The sequence below is a fragment of the Anolis sagrei genome, chromosome 6, assembly GCF_037176765.1.
Source record: "Anolis sagrei isolate rAnoSag1 chromosome 6, rAnoSag1.mat, whole genome shotgun sequence".
NCBI classification, from domain to species: domain Eukaryota; kingdom Metazoa; phylum Chordata; class Lepidosauria; order Squamata; family Dactyloidae; genus Anolis; species Anolis sagrei.
Genome location: NC_090026.1, coordinates 62,724,436 through 62,746,135, shown reverse-complemented (window position 1 = coordinate 62,746,135; position 21,700 = coordinate 62,724,436). Strand labels below are relative to the sequence as shown.

Here is a 21,700-nt window from a genome sequence, read left to right as displayed (position 1 = left end):
TTTGGATTGCGATTCCAGTTACGAGATGCATTGGATTGTTATTGGTGGCCCAATAATTTGTATTGTATATGTGTTTTATGCTTTTACACTGAATATTGTTGTTTTTTAAGTGTTGTAAACTGCAATGAGTCACCGATTTAGGCTGAGATATTAGCGGTATACAAGCGCATTAATAAATAAATAATAAATAAATAAATAAATAAATAATAAATAAATATTTATATTGCACCATCATCCACATCATATTTTACAGAGTAGATCATACCAAAAATAGATGCCTAAGATGCGCTTGAGAAGGTACAAAAAAAGGAAACATTGAAAAGGATCAATGTAATCAAATACATTCATCCATATGTAAGTTGGAGTTTCATATATATATCATTTCCAGCTACCCAGGTTGTAATGTTTAAAACCCCCACTTCTCCTGGCATAGCCAAATGAAGTCAATGGTACTATTTTGAAGCAAGTGGTTTGAAGACGGCAGCCTCAGTATCATATAGACAGCAGAATCTATTTCCTGAACAGAAAGAGGTCAGTGTTCTCAAAACTGAAGAGACCTACTGACTTTTCAACCTATCATTCCAGCGTTATTATTGGCTTGTAAGGCTTGTGTATTTTACATTTATATTTAGATATTTGAAAACTGTCCTATAAGTTCTAAATTGACTTGTTTTCCTAGTCGTAATTTTTAAACCACTAAAACCTAGCAAATTGCCTTCCCTGTATTTAAAGAAGCATTTCTATCTGTCACCGGGAGAGGGCACATCTAAGCTATGGCTTATTCATTGCTGGACACGAATCAAGAATTTGTTATTAACTTTACAAATAAATAAAACAAACAATTTATCCCTGGCTTTTAACTGACTTAATTAATATCTATTTCATAAAACTAACTGCAAAAACATGTGTATTTATTATAGGCGGAAACATATCTGCTTCTGTCTTTATTTTCACTGTTCGTGCCAAGTTTGGTCCAGATCCATCATTGTTTGCTATCTGGATGTAGGTGAACTACAACTCCTGAACTCAAGGTCAATACCCACCAAACCCTTCCAGTGTTTTCTGTTGGTCATGGGAGTCCTGTGTGCCACGTTTGGTTCAATTCCATCATTGGTGGAGTTCAGAATGCTCTTTGATTGTAAGTGAACTATAAATCCCAGTAACTACAACTCCCAAATGTCAAGGTCCATTTCCCCCAAACTCATCTGTGTTCATATTTGGGCATATGGAATATTTGTGCCAAGTTTGGTCCAGATCCATCATTGTTTGAGTCGACAATGCTCTCTGGATGTAGGTGAACTACAACTCCCAAACTCAAGATCATTGCCCACCAAGCCCTTCCAGTGTTTTCTGTTGGTCATGGGAGTTCTGTGTGCCACGTTGGGTTCAATTCCATCATTGGTGGAGTTCAGAATGCTCTTTGATTGTAAGGAAACTATAAATCCTAGCAACTACAACTCCCAAATGACAAAATCAATTGTTTTGTGTGATGGTCACTCCTTGAGTTAGTAGGTGCCTTGTGGCCAAATTTGGTGTCAATTCATCCAGTGGTTTTTGAGTTATGTTAATCCCACAAACGAAGATTACATTTTTATTTATATAGATTATATATATATATATATGTATACACACACACACACACACACTAGCCATCCCCTGCCACGCGTTGCTGTGGCCCAGTCCGAGTATATGTGTTTTGTGTGTGTATATATGTGTGTGTATATATTTGTGTATTTGTGTGTTTGCGTATATATATGTGGTTTTGCGCATGTGTTGTAATGTTGTTGTTTTTTTTTACTTTTTAAGTCTCTTCTGCTGTGTTTTTCAGTGTGTTTATGAGTGATGATCACTCGTTGCCCTGATAGATGTATTATATCCAAATTTGTTGTCAACAAATCCAGTGGTTTTTGAGTTATGTTAATCCAGCAAATGAACATTACATTTATATATCTATACTAGCTGTCCCCTGCCATGCATTGCTGTGGCCCAGTCTGTATATATGTGTTTTGTGTGTGTATATATATTTATTTATGTATCTGTGTATATATGTGTGTTTGTGTATATGGGTGCATATATGTGTGTGCATGTGTGTGTGTGTAGATATGTATATATGTGTGTTTGTGTGTTTATATGTGTATATGTATATTGTGTATATGTGTGTGCATGTCTCTATGCATATTTGTGTTTATATATGTGTATGTATGCGTGCATGTGTATATTTGTGTGTGTGTATGTAGATGTATGTGTGTGTATATTTGTGTGTGCTTGGGTGTATAACTATATAAATAAAAATGTAATGTTCATTTGTGGGATTAACAGAACTCAAAAACCACTGGACGATTGACACCAAATTTGGACACAAGACACCTAACAACCCAATGTATGTCCTTCACTAAAAAAAAAATGATTTTGTCATATGGGAGTTGTAGTTGCTGGGATTTACAGTTCACCTACAATCAAAGAACATTCTGAACTTCACCAATGATGGAATTGAATCAAACGAGGCGCACAGAACTCCCATGACCAATAGAAAACACTAGAAGGGTTTGGTGGGCATTGACCTTGAGTTTGGGAGTTGTAGTTCACCTACATCCAGAGAGCACTGTGGACTCAAACAATGATGGATCTGGACCAAACTCTACACGAATACCCAATATACCCAAATATGAACACTGGTGAGGTTTGGGGAAAATAAATATTGACATTTAGGAGTTGTAGTTGCTGGGATGTATAGTTCACCTACAATCACAGAGCATTCTGAACACCACCAATGATAGAATTGGGCCATGCATCCCACACAGAACCCCCATGTGGGCCACAGGAATGTGTGGCAGGAGACGGCTAGTATGTATATAGATAGATAGGTGTGTGCATATGTATATGAGTGTATGTATGTGTGTGTATATGTATGTGTGTGTCTGTGTGTATGTGTGTGTATGTGTGTGCGTGCATGCGCGCATATATATATATATATATATATATATATATATATAGTGTTGGGGGGGGGGTTAAGTCTGTTCTTCTAGGGTTTTTTAATGTATTTTTAGGGGTGATGAACACTCGTTGGACTATTAGGTGTATTGTGTCATAATTTCGTGTCAATTCGTCCAGTGGTTTCTGAGTTATGTTAATCCCACAAACGAACATTACATTTTTATTTATATAGATCTATATGTATATCTCAACTTTAGAACTGTTAATGCTGATCCAAAAATGAAACATTATGTTTATGATTTTTTCCTTGAGAGTTTAAAAAACCATCTCCTCCATTGACAACTTATTTTCACATGTAGGGCAAGCACAGTATTTCTTTCTATATACCTAAAATGCATATATTTGTCCTATACCCATTTTCTAATATAACTGCAGCTGGTTGCAGTTCCTTCGTGATTTTTTAAAAGTTCTATCCCCCAAAGTCAGTGAATGTTTGCACTTCAGCAAAAGGCCACCTGTGGCAACAACACCAGGAATGCGCAACTATTAAGCAATCAACAGGGAATACACAACTATCAAGCAAAGGTCAACCAAAATTCTATCAAAACATTGACACTAACATTTAATTCAAAACAGTACATGGCAACAAACTTGCCATTGAAGAAAAGTTCTCTTTTTTGCCTTTTTTATTTTCAAAATTATTGTGAATGGTGCTATACAAAATTATACTAACATTTTCGAGTTATGAGTCATCACTCATCCATTTTTTTATTCAACTTCTGAGACAAAGCTAAGTTACGAGCCTTTTCCAAGATGACGGCCATGCCAAAAGACTGAGAGAGAACTGACAGAGTGTTGACCACTCCATTAGCCCACCAAAGGACTCTGCTGTTGCTTGGACCCAGAGCAGGCCATGCAAGGCCGGCAAGGGAGCTCAAGGGGAGCCTCCACAGCAGTGAGATAAGCTGGAGACAGCCTCGACGGCAGGCCAAGCTCATGGGAAGGGAGGCACATTGGGTGCCAATGTCCCTCCCTTGGATGCCAATGTCCCTCTCCATCTCTGCCTCTGAAGGGCAGACAATGGTGGGGAGGCCGAGAAGAACCCTCTCAGGGAAGGAAGGTTGGCTGAAGCCCCCAAACCCTATGGAGCCTTGACAAAGGGGTTTAATTTGTTCTGTAACCAAGCTCTGGAAAGGACTAATAGCATTTCAATGAGTAAATTTGCATTGACATACAAGAAAATTGAGTTACAAGTTTGGCCACAGAACGAATTCAACTCATATGTCAAGATATCACAGGTCTCAGCAGTGGCCGGGAGAGCTTTCGCACAACTTTAAAACTTGTGCACCAGCTGCGCCCATTCCTTGAGAAGTCTGACTTGGCCATGGTGGTTCATGCTCCTGTTACATCCCGAATAGACTACTGCAACGCACTCTACTGGGGGCTGCCTTTGAAGACTGCCCAGAAGCTTCCATTAGTCCAATGGTCGGTAGCCAGATTGCTCACCAGAGCGACGTACAGGTAACATACAACTCCTTTGTTACGCCAACTCCACTGGCTGCCGATCAGCTTCTGAGCACAATTCATAGTGCTGGTTTTAACTTTTAAAGCTCTAAACCAGTGGTTCCCAACCTGGGGTCCCAGATGTTTTTGGCCTTCAACTTCCAGAAATCTTAACCCTCCTGTTCAAGGAGCTCCATTGGCTGCCGTTCATTTTCCGGGCCCAATTCAAGGTGCAGGTGCTTACCTACAAAGCCCTAAATGGTTTGGGACCCATCTACCTGCATGACCGCATTTCCATATACGAACCCACACAATCTCTTCGTTATCTGGAGAAGCCCTGCTCACGATCCCACCTGCATCGCAAGCGTGACTGGTGGGGATGAGGGACAGGGCCTTCTCGGTGGTGGCTCCACGACTCTGGAACTCCCTCCCCGAGGACATCAGACACGCCCCAACGTTGACAGTCTTTAGAAGGCACACTGGATGTTCCAGTGTGCCTTCCCAGAATAAGGAATCCCAAGCAATAGGTCCCAAATGCACTTTACGAGAGATAAGAATTGTCTGCATGCCCATCTATTCCTAAATTATCCATCCTATTTCTCTTGAACATGCCCAGCATTTTAAAATTTTAATCATTACATTTGGCCCTGCCACAGGTTTTAAATGCGTCGTGATATTATTGTTCCATTTTTAGTATATGTGCTGCCGAAGCAATATTATTGTTATTGTTTTGCTCTGTTATGAGTTATTTATTGCTGTATTGTTGTTGTTGTGTCTTATTGATGTATTTGGGCTCGGCCTCTTGTAAGCCACACTGAGTCCTGCGGGAGATGGTAGCGGGGTATAAATAAAGGTTTATTATTATTATTATTATTATTATTATTATAAACTGACTGGGATTTCTGGGAATTGTAGGCCAAAAACATCTGGGGACCCCAGGTTGAGAACCACTGCTCTAAACAGTTCTGGACCAGACTACCTGTCCGGACTTATCTCATCCCACAAACCATCACAAAGTTTAAGATTTTCAGGAGAGGCCCTGCTCTCGATCCCACCATTATTGCAAACACAGTTGGTGGGGACGGGAGACAGGACCTTCTCGGCAGTGCCCCCCCCCCCCAAATCTGTGTAACTCTCTTCCTAGGGACATCAGGTTGGCTACCTCCCTCCTGTCCTTTAGTATACAAGTGAAGACTTGGCTCTGGGACCAGGCATTTGATTAATCGGATAGCAGCAACTGGAAAAAAGACTTAGGATATTTATGACATTGAATCTGCCTAGACTTGGAGTTGGTTTTACCAGCATGTATAATCTACTGTCTAATAAACTGTATAATGTGTTTTAATGATTTTTAATGTTTTAATGGTTTTTAATGCTTTAATTGCACTTCGAATTGTTTACTTTTTGACAGCATCATATGGTGCTTGTGTGAGGCCATCCTGAGTCCCCCTTCAGTGGGAGAAAGGCGGAGTAAGAGTGCATGAAATAAATAAATAAATAAATAAAAATACTGCTAAACTTTTTGAGATTTTTTGGCCGGGGATGTGTTTTGTTTAGCCTGATCATGTTCATGGTATCTTTGAACTGAATGTGACAAAGAAATGAATGAGTGCAATTCTGCTACCTATATAAATTTCTTGATATTGTACTTTAATGCCAAAAACACATGTCCCTGAAAGCGGCGAACAATCGACCCATTCTTCCTCCCTCTTCTAGTTAGAATGGACCCTTAAATGGATAAGAGGTGAAACACATTCTGCTATTTTATTTGCTGGTTTTTCACATTTGTATGCCACCCTTCCTTTCTGATGCTCAAAGCAAAAAAAAATCCACTTAACAACTACTTTGATTAGGCTGGCAACTTGACTAAAGTCAACTGGTAAGGTGTAGGCTTCTCTCTGAGGGAGAGAAGAGCAGCCACTACCAGCATTTGCTGTCCTTAATTCCCCACTTTTTCTTTGTGTATTGTACTTTATGTTACTGTTCTAATATCCGGTGCAGGCCACAAGGGGCACTAGAGAGTGAAGAATAGTTTATTTTATGGGGGTGGAGGGTGGGTTGAAGGAGGAAAACCATTTCCCCCTGTTTTCCTGCTATCCCCCTCCACCACCAGCACCCATGTATCCATTGTGGAAACAACTCTCGTTTATGATGTAGGGAGCGAAAATGGGGGACATGGTTTTCCTCCTTCAGCTCCCCCCTCCATCTAGTCTTCACCGGGATTGTGGCGCAGCTGGCTGAGTTTCAGCTGCATTAAGATCACCCTGACCAAAAGGTCATGAGTTCGAAGCCAGCCTAGGTTGGAGTGGGTTTCCAACCAATTGCGTGTAGCCTGTTGTCGACCTTTGCAACCCGAAAGACAGTTGCATCTTTCAAGTAGGAAAATTAGGTACCACCTTAAAAGTGTGGGGAGGCTAAATTAACTGATTTATGTGGCCATAAAGAAGACTCCAGCAAAGCATTCCAGCGGGGAAGCATGTGGGGAATGCGGAAGTGCTTCATCAGCGTCGCAGATGGACGATGAAAGCGACAGCTCCCCTGGCAGCCAGAAAAAGTTAAATAGCCTCTGTGTATATGTTTGTATGTCAAAAATTGGCATTGAATGTTTGCCATATATGTGTACACTGTAATCTGCCCTGAGTCCCCTGCGGGGTGAGAAGGGCGGAATATAAAAGCTGTAAATAAATAAATAAAATAAATAAATTCTCTCTCTCTCTCTATTGCCCTCTTGTGGCCTCCACCCAGATAATCGGACAGTACCTATTTTATTAGTATTGTAAATTTGAAACCTGTCAAATTAATAATGTGCCTTTTTGATTGAAGGGATGTGTAACTGTTCTAAATAAATAAAATCCGAAGGGAACTTGAGCATTCCAAAGGAGGAATTTCCAGGAAATGTTATCTGTCATTATTGAACAATACAAGAAGATTGAGGAAAGCTCCTAATAAATTACAAGATTTCATTTGAAAACACATCCAGTATGATAGACAACGTTGTGTGCTATACTTGCCATTCTGTGCTAGTAGTTCTTAACCGCAAGCCATTTAGATCATTTAACCACAGTGCTGATGCTTCTGAAATTTACCTCTGGAAACTCAAGTTTTGAAACTACTACTCTATGCTGATTTTTGCTCAATTTCTATTTAAAACAAAAAAAAATCTCAATATATTTTAAGCAGCAATGTATCCTCCATCCATCTATCACTTAAAGTGCCCCTGCTGGCCTGCTCTGAGAAGGAAGGATGGGTACATACAAGCAATGCTGATTAGGCTGGATTATTCCACTCCTCAACCCACTTTTGACCATCAGTAGTACTTTATCTCCTAAATATGGTAAGATAGTCTTACATATTTACATCCAAGGTAAAACCCTCCATACCTTCTAATGGAAGAAGAGAGTCCAGCTTGATTTTTCACTCTTCAAGACTAAAAAGTGAATTTTACTAGAAATGCTACAATGGACTCACCTGGCTACCACTTTGGAATATATCTCAGGGTCAAAAATTTAGAATATAGCCCAGCATTGAATATAGAGTCAGCACAGCAATCATATGCCCACTCAACTTTCTGCTCATATATATGATTTCACAATCTTCCTCCCAACTGGTAAATAAATACACTTGACTAGCGACACATCTCATATCATCATAGGCTATCACTCGTGGCTGGGTATGATTGCCTTCCAAGTGTAGAGCCTTGCCGGTGGGACCATAGGTGACTGTTGAGATTTGCATGTTTTTTCACAGTGAGGACATCAACTTTAACATTAAGATCACTCTGACCAAAAGGTCATGAGTTCGAAGCCAGCCCGGGTTGAGTGGGTTTCGAACCAATTGTGTGTAGCCTGTTGTCGACCTTTGCAACCCGAAAGACAGTTGCATCTGTCAAATAGGAAAATTAGGTACCACCTTAAAAGTGTGGGGAGGCTAAATTAACTGATTTATGAGGCCATAAAGAAGACTCCAGCAAAGCATTCCAGCGGGGAAGCATGCGGGGAATGCGGAAGTGCTTCATCAGCGTCACAGATGGACGATGAAAGCGACAGCTCCCCTGGTGGCCAGAAAAAGTTAAATAGCCTCTGTGTATGTCTGTATATGTCTGTATGTCAAAAACTGGCATTGAATGTTTGCCATATATGTGTACACTGTAATCCATCCTGAGTCCCCAGCGGGGTGAGAAGGGTGGAATATAAAAGCTGTAAATAAATAAAATAAATAAATAAATAAATAAATAAATAGCTTCCAGATGGGAGGCAGTCCCGATAAGGATTGGCTTGACCATTTCTCCCTTTTGCCGAGTTAGAACACTCAAGGCTTCCCAGTTTTAGTGTCTATGCTACCGTTTTTAAGGTTAGCTTTAAGCTCATCTTTATATCTCTTTTGCTGTCCACCAATAGTCTGTTTTCCGTTCTTGAATTGAAAATAAAATAACTGTTTTGGGAGTTGGTGATCGGGCATTCGAACGTGGTCAGTCCAGCGAAGTTGATAGCAAAGGATAAATGCTAGTGGTCTTTGCTTCTTCCAGAACACTGACATTTGTCTGTCTTGCCAAGTGATTTGCAGGATTTTTCAGAGACAACGCTGATGGAATCATTCCAGAAGTTGAGAGTGGAGTTTATAGACCAGGGGTCCTCAAACTATGGCCCGGGGGGTTGGATATGGCCCTCCAAGGTAATTTACCCAGCCCTCACTCAGGGTCAACCTAAATCTGAAATGACTTGAAAGCATACAACAACAACAACAACAACAACAACAACAACAACAACAATCCTATCTCATCAGCCAAAAGCAGGCCCACACTTCCCATTGAAATACTAATACGTTTATATTTGTTAAAATTGTCCTTCATTTTAATTATTGTATTGTTTTTAAGTGGTTTTTTGCACTACAAATAAGATATGTGCAGTGTGCATAGGAATTCATTCTTTTTTTTTTTTTTTGAAATTATAATCCGGCCCTCCAACAGTTTGAGGGACTGTGACCTGACCCTTTGTTTGAAAAGTTTGAGGACCCCTGTTATAGACAGTCCACGTTTCGCAGGAATTTAACCTGGTTGGGAGGACAATAGCTTTATAAACAAGCATCTTGGTATCCCTACAAATGTCCCGATCATCAAACACTCTCTGCTTCATTTGGAAAAATGTTGCACTCGCAGAGCTTAGGCAATTTTGGTATTTCAGTGTCAATACTGACTTTTGTAGAGAGGTGGCTGCCAAGATAATGGAAATGGTAAATGTTTTCTAATGTTACAACATTAAGCTGAATTTCTGGCATTGCAGAGGGATTGGTTGATGCCTGCTGGCACTTTGGTTTTTTTGATGTTCAGTGACAAGCCAAGCTTTTCGTATGCAAAGAGGGGTTGTAGATCTTCTTTTTGAATGAGCAGAGACTACATTATCATCAGCATATTGATTCTATAACAGACATTGCTGTGACCTTGGTTTTGGCTTTCAGCCTACTGAGGTTAAATGGCTTTTCTACTTGTCCAACAGGTGATTTCCACACCAGTGGGAAGTTTACCATCAACAAGGTGCAGAATCATAGCTATGAACATGGAAAATAAACTGGGTTGTTGTAGGTTTTTTCGGGCTATATGGCCATGGTCTAGAGGCATTCTCTCCTGACATTTCGCCTGCATCTATGGCAAGCATCCTCAGAGGTAGTGACCTCACAACAACCCAGTTTTTGCTTTGCCTACAAGGGACTGGGAGCCTGCAGACAGCCTGTGCTTTGGGTGCCCAGCAGCCTGGGCAGTTTCCAACTCAGGCCCTTTCTACACTGTCCTATGGCCATATGGCCCGAAAAAACCTACAACAACCTAGTGATTCCGGCCATGAAAGCCTTCGACAATAAATGGAAAAGGAAGTTGAGGAAGTAACACCTCCTTGTTTGGCACCTGATTCCACCTGATTGCCTCCTTTATGGACTGTCATCTTGTTGTGGTGAGGGGGCTTGCATGTTACAATGAACCTGTGGACACAACGAGTGGCCGTGGGGGAGGTTCCAGACCCAGCACAGTCCGAAGGTCCAAAGACCTCAACGGCGGAGCAGGTGGAGAATAACATGTTACGTGTTACAATGGCTGGGAAGGCGGAAGAAGACTGCAACAGATTGAGAAGTCATGGTCTTTGTGTTAACTATGCCACCCATGGAACCTCACTGTGTGAAGACTGTGTGTTGATCAGCTGTGCACTAACCTCCACGCATTAAAAAAATCACACACAGGCATCTTCCAAGAAAAATAAAAACACACCAACCAAAGTCCCATGGAGATCAGCGAGTGGTGACGGGGGCAGGACTCTGAAATCTGGAAGCCCCTAGTCACAGACTGGCACATAGGTGGTGGATAAGGACTCAATCATTCCACCTTAAATGGGTCACTTTGGGAGCCACTGCTGTCCAAGACTGTTGCCATCACGTCATCATGGGGGAGCAGCAGGATGTTCACAAATTTATAAGGGCATCTGATTTATAAGAGAACATTGTGATTAAGGGTGTCGAATGCCTTTGCATAGTCAATGAATGCCATGTACAGAGGTTGATTTTGTTCCCTTCATTTTTCTTGGAGCTGTTATGCAGGGAAGATCATATCTACTGTTCCTCTGGAGAAGCAGAAGCTGTTCTGGGATTCAGGGTGGATGTCTTCTGAGATAGGCAGAAGGCGGTTTGTGAGGATTCTTATGAAGATTTTCCCAGCAGAGATACCTCAATAGTTTCCACAGTCTGTTCTTTCCCCCTTTTTGAAAAGAGTAATAATAGTGACATCCTTGAAGTCTGATGAGATCTTCTTGGTCACCCACAGTTTTTTTTCAATGAGCTGGTGGAGCTGTTGTTTCAGCTCAGGTCCACCCTCATTGGAGGGAAGAATAGTAGAGGCCAAGATGAGGTACTTTGGCCACATCATGAGAAGAAAGGAAAGCTTAGAGAAGATAATTATGCTGGGGAAAATGAAAGGAAAATGGAAGAGGGGCCGACCAAGGGCAAGATGGATGGTATCCTTGAAGTGACTGGATTGACCTTGAAGGAGCTGGGGGTGGTGACGACCGACAGGGAGCTCTAGCGTGGACTGGTCCATAAAGTCACAAAGAGTCAGAAACGACTGAACGAATGAACAACAACAACCACCCTCTTTAAATATTTCAACAGGGATGGAGCTGGAGGGCACATCTACATGGACCACAAATGGTGATGCTGAGCCAGTTCAAGAGATGGATGATGTCTGCACAGCCCCGCAGCAACTGAACCAGTTTAGTGCCACTGGACTTCTGACCTCTGTTGTTCTAGGCTTTGTGGTGCCCACTGGTCACTGTTCACTGCATGTAATGATGATAGCCAGAGCAATGAAGCAATGGGAAAGAGGGGAAGAGGGGAAGGAGAAATTGTTCCCTCTCTTTCAACCTTCTCTTCTTCAATTGTCAGTGTCTCCAACTAGCATTGCTTCAGGCACCAAGCACTGCAAATCCCAGAACAACAAGGCAAAGTAGGTTCCATCCCCTGTCCATGTAGCACGGCAGTGTAAACTGCTGCAACTGCTTCTGAAATAGGAAACAACTCAACAGGTCTCGGTGGTGGCCAGGAGAGCTTTTGCACAATTAAAAATTGTGCGCCAGCTGTGCCCGCACCTTGGGAAGTCTGATCTGGCCAGTGGTCCACGCTCTTGTTACATCCCGAATAGATTACTGCAACACGCTCTATGTAGGGTTGCCTTTGAAGACTGTTTGGAAACTGCAACTAGTCCAACGGGCGGAAGCTAGACTACTCACTGGAGCATCATATAGGGAGCGTACCACCCCCCTGCTATGTCAGCTCCACTGGCTGCCGATCCAGTTCCGAGCACAATTCAAAGTGCTGGTCTTGACCTATAAAACCCTATACAGTTCCTGACCAGTGTGCCTGTCTGAACGTATCTCCTTCCACGTCCCATCTAGGATCTTAAGATCTTCTGGGGAGGCCCTGCTCTCTGCCCCATCTCTATCACAAACGTGCTTGGTGGGGACGAGGCACAGGGCCTTCTCGGTGGTGGCCCCCCGCCTGTGGAATTCACTCCCCAGGGAAATTAGACTGTCTTCATCCCTCCTCAGCTTTAGAAAGAAGTTAAAAAGGCAACATTCCAACCAGCTTAAAACAAGCTATTATAAAACAGCTGTTGAAAAAGCCATCACTGGACCCCACTCAATTCGTCAACTATCGGTCAGTTTCCAATCTTCCCTATTTGGGCATAGTCCTGGAATGTGTGGTGGCCTCGCAACTCCAGGATTTCTTGTTAGACACATATTATCTGGATCTGACGCAGTCTGGCTTTAGGCTGGGACATGGTACTGAGACAGCCTTGGTCACCTTAGTGGATGATCTTCGCCGGAAACTGGACAGGGGGAGTATGTCCCTGTTGGTTCTGCTGGACCTCTCATTGGCCTTCGATACTGTCGATCACGGTATCCTTCTGGGACGCCTTGTGGGAATGGGCCTAGAGGGTTGCTCCAAGAAGGATACTCCTAGTGGACTCCTCCTCAACCCCACGGACATTGTACTGTGGAGTCCCGCAGGGTTCAGTACTGTCCCCTATGTTGTTTAACATATACATGAAGCCATTGGGAGAGATCATCCGGAGTTTCAGGGTTCGGTGTTATCTGTACGCAAATGATGTCCAACTCTGTTACTCCTTTCCACCTGCTACTGAGGAGACTGTTCAAGTCCTGAACCGGTGCTTGGCTGCTGTAACGGACTGGATGAGGGACAACAGTTTGAAACTAAATCCAGACAAAACAGAGGTACTCCTGGTCAGTCGAAAGGCCAAACAGGGCATAGGGTTACAGCCTGTGCTCGACGGGGTTACACTCCCCCTGAAGGCGCAGGTTCGCAGTTTGGGAGTGATCCTGGACTCATCGCTGAGCCTGGAACCCCAGGTCTCGGTGGTGGTCAGGGGAGCTTTTGCACAATTAAAACTTGTGCGCCAGCTGCGCCCGTACCTTGGGAAGTCTGACTTGGCCACGGTGGTCCACGCTCTGGTTATATCCCGTAGAGACTACTGCCAATGCTCTCTATGTGGGGTTGCCTCTGAAGACTGCCTGGAAGCTTCAACTAGTCCAACGAGCAGCAGCCAGATTACTAACAGGAGCGGGGTACAGGGAGCATACTACTCCTCTGTTGCGCCAGCTCCACTGGCTGCCAATTAGCCTCCGAGCACAATTCAATGGGCTGGTGTTGACCTATAAATCCCTAAACGACTCCGGCCCAATTTACCTGTCCGAATGGGTTCTCTCCTATGAACCATCAGGGTTATTAAAATCTTATGGGGGGGGGGGCCTGCTCTCGGTCCCACCATCCTCGCAAGTGCATCTGGTGGGGACAAGGGACAGGGCCTTCTCAGTGGTGGCCCCTCTGCTCTGGAACTCTCTCCCACTGGAGATTAGAACTGCCCCTTCTCTCCTGACTTTTAGAAAATTGTGAAAACTTGGCTCTGGAATTTAGCATTTGATGAGTGAGTCAAGAACTTCTGGCCACACAGATGGATGGTAATGAATTGTGATATCTTTTGGACGACTTGGCTTTATGTAATTATATGATTGCTTTTAATGTATTTTATGTATTAATGTGTTATATGGTGTGATGTTTTAAACTACTGTTTTTGAATCGTAAACCGGCCTGAGTCCCTCTCTAGAGTTCTAAATAAAAAAAATAAAAAAAATTGTATGTGGGACCAGGCCTTTGGGTAACTATATGGACTATGAAAATGACTATGACGATTCTGGATTTTGAAAAACTTGTGGAAACAAGGATTGGTGATAAAACTTCAGCAGAAACACTTTTCTCCCATGATCACTCTTTCAGAAATGAATTTCCCTTCCTAAGGATAGATTTCTCTCACTTGCTGTTGTCTCACACTGGTTTTTAACTTTGAGTCATTTGTAAGTCAGATGTTTCTAACTCACGGATGGCCTGAGTTGCACCCCATACTTTAGATAGGCTTTTGAAAATACGTAAGTTGTTATACTCAACATAACTACCACAAAGCCATAAGTACAACAAATCAAAGGAGCCAATTATATTAGGCAATTTTGACACGTACTTGCATGCACACTCACTGAAGATGCTAATCTATCCATCTGCAGAGTTAGACTGGAGCTTTCCAAACTGTGTGTGGTGACATGTTCGTGTGTTGCTGCATGTGTTGGCAGGTTGCACAACAACAATGAGAAACCACATCTGCTTTATGGCTGCTTTCAAAGGGCCATTGAAATGGATGGAGAAGCTGTGGACATGACAGGACATTTCCCTCCTCCCCTCTTTCCCATTGCTAACTATAACACTATGTAATGAAATTTGAAAAGTGATTTGAAAGTGTTATTTTCTGTTTAATTATGTGGTGCTTACTTTGAAAGCAGTTGTTACATTCCAGAGACTTCATTTTGGGGGTGGCCACAAACTATGTTGAATTGGTTGAGTCTGGATGATATATTCATTGAAAAACTAGAGCAAAATGTGCTGTGGGATGTCCCGCAAAAAACAAGTTTTTGCAGTTTAATAAACTTTTCCCTTTTTTTGTCAGGAGCGACTTGAGAAACTGTAAGTCGTTACTGGTGTGAGAGATTTGGCCGTCTGCAAGGACATTGCCCAGGGGATGCCAGGATGTTTTGATCTTTTACCATCCTTGTGGGAGGCTTCTCTCATGTCCCCGCATGAGGAGCTGGAGCTGACAGGCGGAGCTCATCCACGCTCTCCCCGTATTCGAACCTTCCATTGCCAACAGATTTCTGGGGAAGGGGAAGGGAAAGGGGAGGGTGGGATTGGGGGATAGAAGTTTAAAAGGCCATTTTAAGGTATCTGCTGTATTTTAATTCTTTTTTAACACACTATTCTTATTTAATTGTTGTTTGACTTTAGCATTTGACTCTGGAACTCACTTCCCAGGGATATCAGGCATGCCCCAACATTGGCAGTCTTTAGGAGGAGCCTGAAAATGTGGCTATTCCAGTGTGCCTTCTCATAATAAGGAAATATTTCCCAGCAAAATGTCCTCAAATGCACTTTAACCATCCATTAGATTGTGCTCCCCTCACTTCTTTAAAACCCTCCTATTAGATATATCCTACCTTGTTCATGCCCAGCGTTTATTTTAAAAAATTTAACTATTAAAATTTTGGCCCGGCCATAGGTTTTTAAATCCTTGCATGTTAATGTTTATATGTAATTTATATAATTGTATTGTTGTTATTTTTGTTATTGTTTTCTTGTTTATTGATGTGTTGTTGGGCTTGGCCTCATGTAAGCCGCTCCGAGTCCCTTGGGGAGATGGAGGCGGGGTATAAATAAAGTTTAATTAATTATTATTATTGCACTTTTTCAACTGTTTAGTGTGGATAAATGGTAGTCGCCTTGAGTCCCCATGGAGAGAAAGGCAGGATATAAATAAAGATGATGATGATGATGATGATGATGATGATGATAATTTATAACCCAGGACCAAAATTTGTCTTGTAATTTTTTACATTGAGGCTAGGGCTGTTCATTTTTTACCCAATTTGGGTCTCAGATGTTATGGCTATGGTGTTCTCCTTTCTCACTGCCTTATACCCCAGGATCTGATCCCAGATTACTGCTTTAAACTGGATTATATGAATCCCCACTGCCAGATAACTTGAGACAAATAGATAATCTGGGATCCGATCCTGAGATATAGGGACACTGTGGAACAGGTTCAGGCTCCTCCTACACTGCCATATAAAATCCAGATTATCTGCTTTGAACTGGATTATATGGCAGTGTACTATTATATGTACTACTAGCTGTCCCCTGCCATGCGTTGCTGTGGCCCAGTCTGGTGATCTGGAAAATAATGAGAAAGTGTTGGTTTCTAATATATGTAATTCTTTATGCTTGTGAGTAAACAGTATTTCTTCTTGTTACTTTGTCGGTGTTGATGTGGAGAGTGTCTGGTTTGCCTACTCTGAATATGGAACATATCATAGTCCTTCTTTAAGGGTCTCTTTCAAATCTATGATACTATATCTGTGTGTGTGTGTGAGAATTATATCTATCTATCTATATTTATGACTGGATGGCTCTTTGTCAGGAGGGCTCTGATGACATTTTCTTGCCCTGGTGAAGAGTTGGACTTGATGGCCTTAAGTATTTTCTGTTGGTCATAGGGGTTCCGTGTGGGAAGTTTGCCCCATTTCTGTAGTTTGTGGGTTTCAGAATGCTCTTTAATAGTAGTGAACTATAAATCCCAGTAACTACAAATCCCAAATGTCAAGGTCTATTTCCTCCAAACTCCATCTGTGTTCATATTTAGGCATATGGAATTTTTGTGTCAAGTTTTCTCCAGATCCATCATTGTTTGAGTCCACAGTGCTCTCTGGATGTAGGTGAACTACATCTCCCAAACTCAAGGTCAATGCCCACCAAACCCTTCCAGTGTGTTCTGTTGGTCATGGAAGTCCTGTATGCCATGTTTGGTTCAATTCCATCATTGGTGGAGTTCAGAATGCTCTTTGATTGTAGGTGAACTATAAATCCCAGCAACTACAACTCCCAAATGTCAAGGTCTATTTCCCTTAAACTCCATCTGTGTTCATATTTGGGCATATGGAATATTTGTGCCAAGTTTGGTCCAGATCCATCATTGTTTGAGTCCACAGTGCTCTCTGGATGTGGGTGAACTACAATTCCCAAACTCAAGGTCAATGTCCACCAAACCCTTCAAGTTTTTTCTGTTGGTCATGGGAGCCCTATGTGCTAAGTTTGGCCCAATTCCATCATTGGTGGAGTTCAGAATGCTCTTTGATTGTAGGTAATCTATAAATCCCAGCAACGACAATTCCCAAATGACAAAATCATATATATATTTTTAGTGGAGGACATACATTGGACTGTTAGGTGTCTTGTGTCCAAATTTGGTGTCAATTCCCCCAGTGGTTTTTGAGTTCTGATAGTAGCACGAACTAACATTACACTTTTATTTATATAGATTATATGTACATTGGGCTACCCTTGTACTAAGTTCAGAAACACCAACTGGTTCAAAATACTCCAGCCAGATAGGTTACAGGAACATCTAGGAGTGAGCATATTACTCCTATCATAATCAAATACTGTTTACCCACAAGCATAAAGAAATAACATATATTAGAAACCAACACTTTCTCATTACTTTATTTTCCAGATCACCAGATTGAACCACAGCAACGCGTGGCAAGGGACGGCTAGTATTTCCATATTTTAAGTTGTAATGTTTTTGATTGTGAGCTGCTTTGCATCTCCGTATGGAGATAAAGCGGCATACAAACAAATAAATGCATAAATAAATAATTATGAGTGATGATCTGGATTATAGGACAGTGTTGGAAACTGTCCAGGCTGCTGGGCGCCCAAAGCACAGGCTGTCTGCTGAGACTGTTCTCGCCACAAGCGAAGGAAGCGGGATCCCAGTCCCTTGGAGGCAAAGCAAAAACTGGGTTGTTGTAGGTTTTTCAGGCTATATGGCCATGTTCTAGAACAGTGTTTCTCAACCTGGGGGTCGGGACACCTGGGGGGGTTGTGAGGGGGTTTCAGAGGGGTCACCAAAGACCACCAGAAAACATATATTTCTGATGATCTTAGGAATCCCTTTGGCAGAGAAGGCTGAAGATCTCTCCGCCTGTCCTTCTCTTCCTTTCTGAAAACAGACTGTGAATCCTCCCACCAAAAGCCTTCCTCCACTGTGCCTCTCAGCCAAGGGGAAGGCTGTTTCTGGGAGAGGAGAGAGCAGGCGTACTCGGCACATGGCAGCATGATGCGCATCTGCGGGTGAGGAAGAGCGTGCGAAGCTGGAGGGAGGCTCGCGATAGCAAGTCCCTTCAAGGTATGGGGGTTCTGTGTGGGAAGTTTGGCCCAATTCTATAGCTGGTGGAGTTCAGAATGCTCTTTGATTGTAGGTAAACTATAAATCCTAGCAACTATAAGTCCCAAATGTCAAGGTCTATTTCCCTCCAACTCCACCAGTGTTCACATTTGGGCATATTGAGTATTTGTGCCAAGTTTGGTCCAGATCCATCATTGTTTGAGCCCACTGTGCTCTTTGGATGCAGCTGAACTACAACTCCCAAACTCAAGGTTAATGCCCACCAAACCTTCTAGTATTTTCTGTTGGTCATGGGAAAACTGTGTGCCAAGTTTGGTTTAATTCAATCATTGGTGCGATTCAGAATGCTCTTTGATTGTAGGTGAACTATAAATCCCAGCAACTACAACTCCCAAATGTGTGAAGGACTTACATTGGGTTGTTAGGTGTCTTGTATCCAAATTTGGTGTCAATTCGTCCAGTGGTTTTTGAGTGGTGTTAATCCCACATACGAGCATTACATTTTTATTTATATGGATTTGTATATTTTAAGTTGCAATGTTTTCGATTGTGAATCAAAATAAATAAATCTATATAAATAAAAATGTAATGTTCGTTTGTGGGATTAACATAACTCAAAAACCACTGAGCGAATTGACACCAAATTTGGACACAATACACCTATCAGGCCAACGGATGACCATCACTCATAAAAACACTGAAAACCACAGTGGAAGAGACCTAAAAATCCAAAATATTGAAAAATGCATTACAATGCATGCACAAAAACACCTATATACACATATAAGGTAAAGGTTGTCCCCTGACATTAAGTCCCGTCATGTCTGACTCTGGGGTCTGGTGCTCATCTCCATCTCTAAGCCGAAGAGCTGCCGTTGTCCATAGACACCTCCAAGGTCATATGGCCGGCATGACTGCATGGAGCGCCATTACCTTCCCGCCGGAGCGGTACCTATTGATCTACTCACATTTGCATGTTTTCGAACTGCTAGGTTGGCAGAAGCTAAAGCTGACAGCGGAAGCTCATGCCGCTCCCTGGAATCGAACCAGTGACCTTTCGGTCAACAAGTTCAGCAGCTCAGCGCTTTAACCCACTGCACCACCGGGAGCTCATTATATACACATATACACAAATATTTACTAGCCATCCCCTGCCACGCGTTGCTGTGGCCTAGTCTGTGCATATGAGTTTTGTGTGTGCATATATACACATATATACAAATAAACACATATACACAAATATATATACACACAAAACTCATATGCACAGACTGGCCACAGCAAAGTGTGGTAGGGGACCGCTAGTAAATACATAAATAAATAATTATGATTGATTGATCTGGATTATAGGACAGTGTAGAAGGGGCCTGAGTTGGAAACTTCACAGGCTGCTGGGCGCCAAAGGCTGTCTGCAGACTGTTCTCGCTGCCAACAAAAGAAATGGGCTCCCAGTCCTCAAAACCTCACAACCTCTGAGGATGCTTGCCACAGATGGAGAAGAAACGTCAGGAGAGAATGCTTCTAGAACAGTGTTTCTCAACCTGGGGGTCGGGACCTCTGGGGGGGTCACGAGAGGGTGTCAGAGGGGTCGCCAAAGACCATCAGAAAACACAGTATTTTCTGTTGGTGATCTGGGTTCTGTGTGGAAAGTTAGATCCCACTGTATTTTTGGTGGGGTTCAGAATGCTCTGCCAGTGTTCACATTTGTGGCATATTGAATATTCGTTCCAAGTTTGGTCCAGATCCATCATTGTTTGAGTCCACAGTGCTCTCTGGATGTAGGTGAACTACAACTCCCAAACTCAAGGTCAATGCCCACCAAACCCTTCCAGTATTTTCTGTTAGTCATGGGAGTTCTGTGTGCCAATATTGGTCCAATTCCATCATTGGTGGAGTTCAGAATGCTCTTTGATTGTAGGTTAACTATAAATCCCAGCAACTACAACTCCCAAATGACTTTTTTTAGTGGTGGTCACTCCTTGGGTTAGTAGGTGTTTTGTGGTCAAATGTGGCGGAAATACGTCCAGTGGTTTTTGAGTTATGTTAATCCCACAAATTAACATTACATTTTTATTTATATAGATCAGCGTTTCTCAACCTGGGGGTCGGGACCCCTGGGAGGGTCACGAGGGAGTGTCAGAGGGGTCACCAAAGGCCATCAGAAAACAGTATTTCTGTTGGTCATGGGGTTTCTGTGTGGGAAGTTTGGCCGAATTCTATCATTGGTAGGGTTCTGAATGCTCTTTAATTGTAGGTGAACTATATATCCCAGCAACTACAACCCCCAAATGTCAAGGTCTATTTCCAACCAAACTCCATCAGTGTTCACATTTGGCTATATTGAGTTTTCATGCCAAGTTTGGTCTAGATCCATCATTGCTTGAGTCCACAGTGCTCTATGGATGTAGGTGAACTACAACTCTCAAACTCAAGGCCAATGCTCACCAAACCCTTCCAGTCTTTTCTGTTGGTCATGGAAATTCTGTGTGACAAGTTTGGTTCAATTCCATCACTGGTGGAGTTCAGAATGCTTTTTGATTGCAGGTGAACTATAAATCCCTACAATTACAACTCCCAAATGTCAAGGTCTATTTTCCCCCAAACTGCACTTTACATTTGGGCATATTGCGAATTTGTGCAAAGTTTGGACCAAATCGTTGATGGGGTTCAGAATGCTCTTTGATTGTAGGTGAACTATAAATCACAGCAATTACAACCCCCAAATGTCAAGGTCTATTTCCCCCATCTGTGTTCATATTTGGGCATATTGGGTATTTGTGTGAAGTTTGGTCCAGATCTATTATTGTTTGAGTCCACAGTGCTCTCTGGATGTAGGTGAACTACAATTCCCAAACTCAAGGTCAATGCCCACCAAAGCCCCTCCAGTCTTTTTTGTTGGTCATTGAAATTCTGTGTGACAAGTTTGGTCCAATTTCATAATTTTTGGAGTTCAGAATGCTCTTTGATTGTAGGTGAACTATAAATCTCAGCAACTAAAACTCCCAAATACAAAGCTTTAATTTCCCCAAACTCCACCAGTGTTCACATTTAGGTATATTGAGTATTCATGCCAAGTTTGGTCCAAATCCATCATTGTTTGAGTCCACAGTGCTGTCTGGATGTAGGTGAACTACAACTCCCAAACTCAAGGTCAATGCCCACTAAACCCTTCTAGAGTTTTCTGTTGGTCAGGGGAGTCCTGTGTGCCAAGTTTGGATCAATTCCGTCGTTGGGGGAGTTCAGAATGCTCTTTGATTGTAGGTGAACTATAAATCCCAGCAACTACAACTCCCAAATGACAAAATTAGCCCCCGCCCCAACCCTACCAGTATTCAAATTTGGGTATACAGGTATCTGTGCCAAATTTGGTCCAGTGAATGAAAATACATTTCCTGCATATCAGATATTCACATTACAATTCAT

General features: G+C 42.4%; 1 protein-coding gene across 1 annotated transcript in view; it reads right to left on the bottom strand.

Moving 5' to 3' along the window:
- Nucleotides 1-21,700, bottom strand: part of IGFBP3 (insulin like growth factor binding protein 3) — a 43,661-nt gene that overhangs the window by 20,242 nt on the left and 1,719 nt on the right. The gene's annotated exons all lie outside the window — the stretch shown is intronic.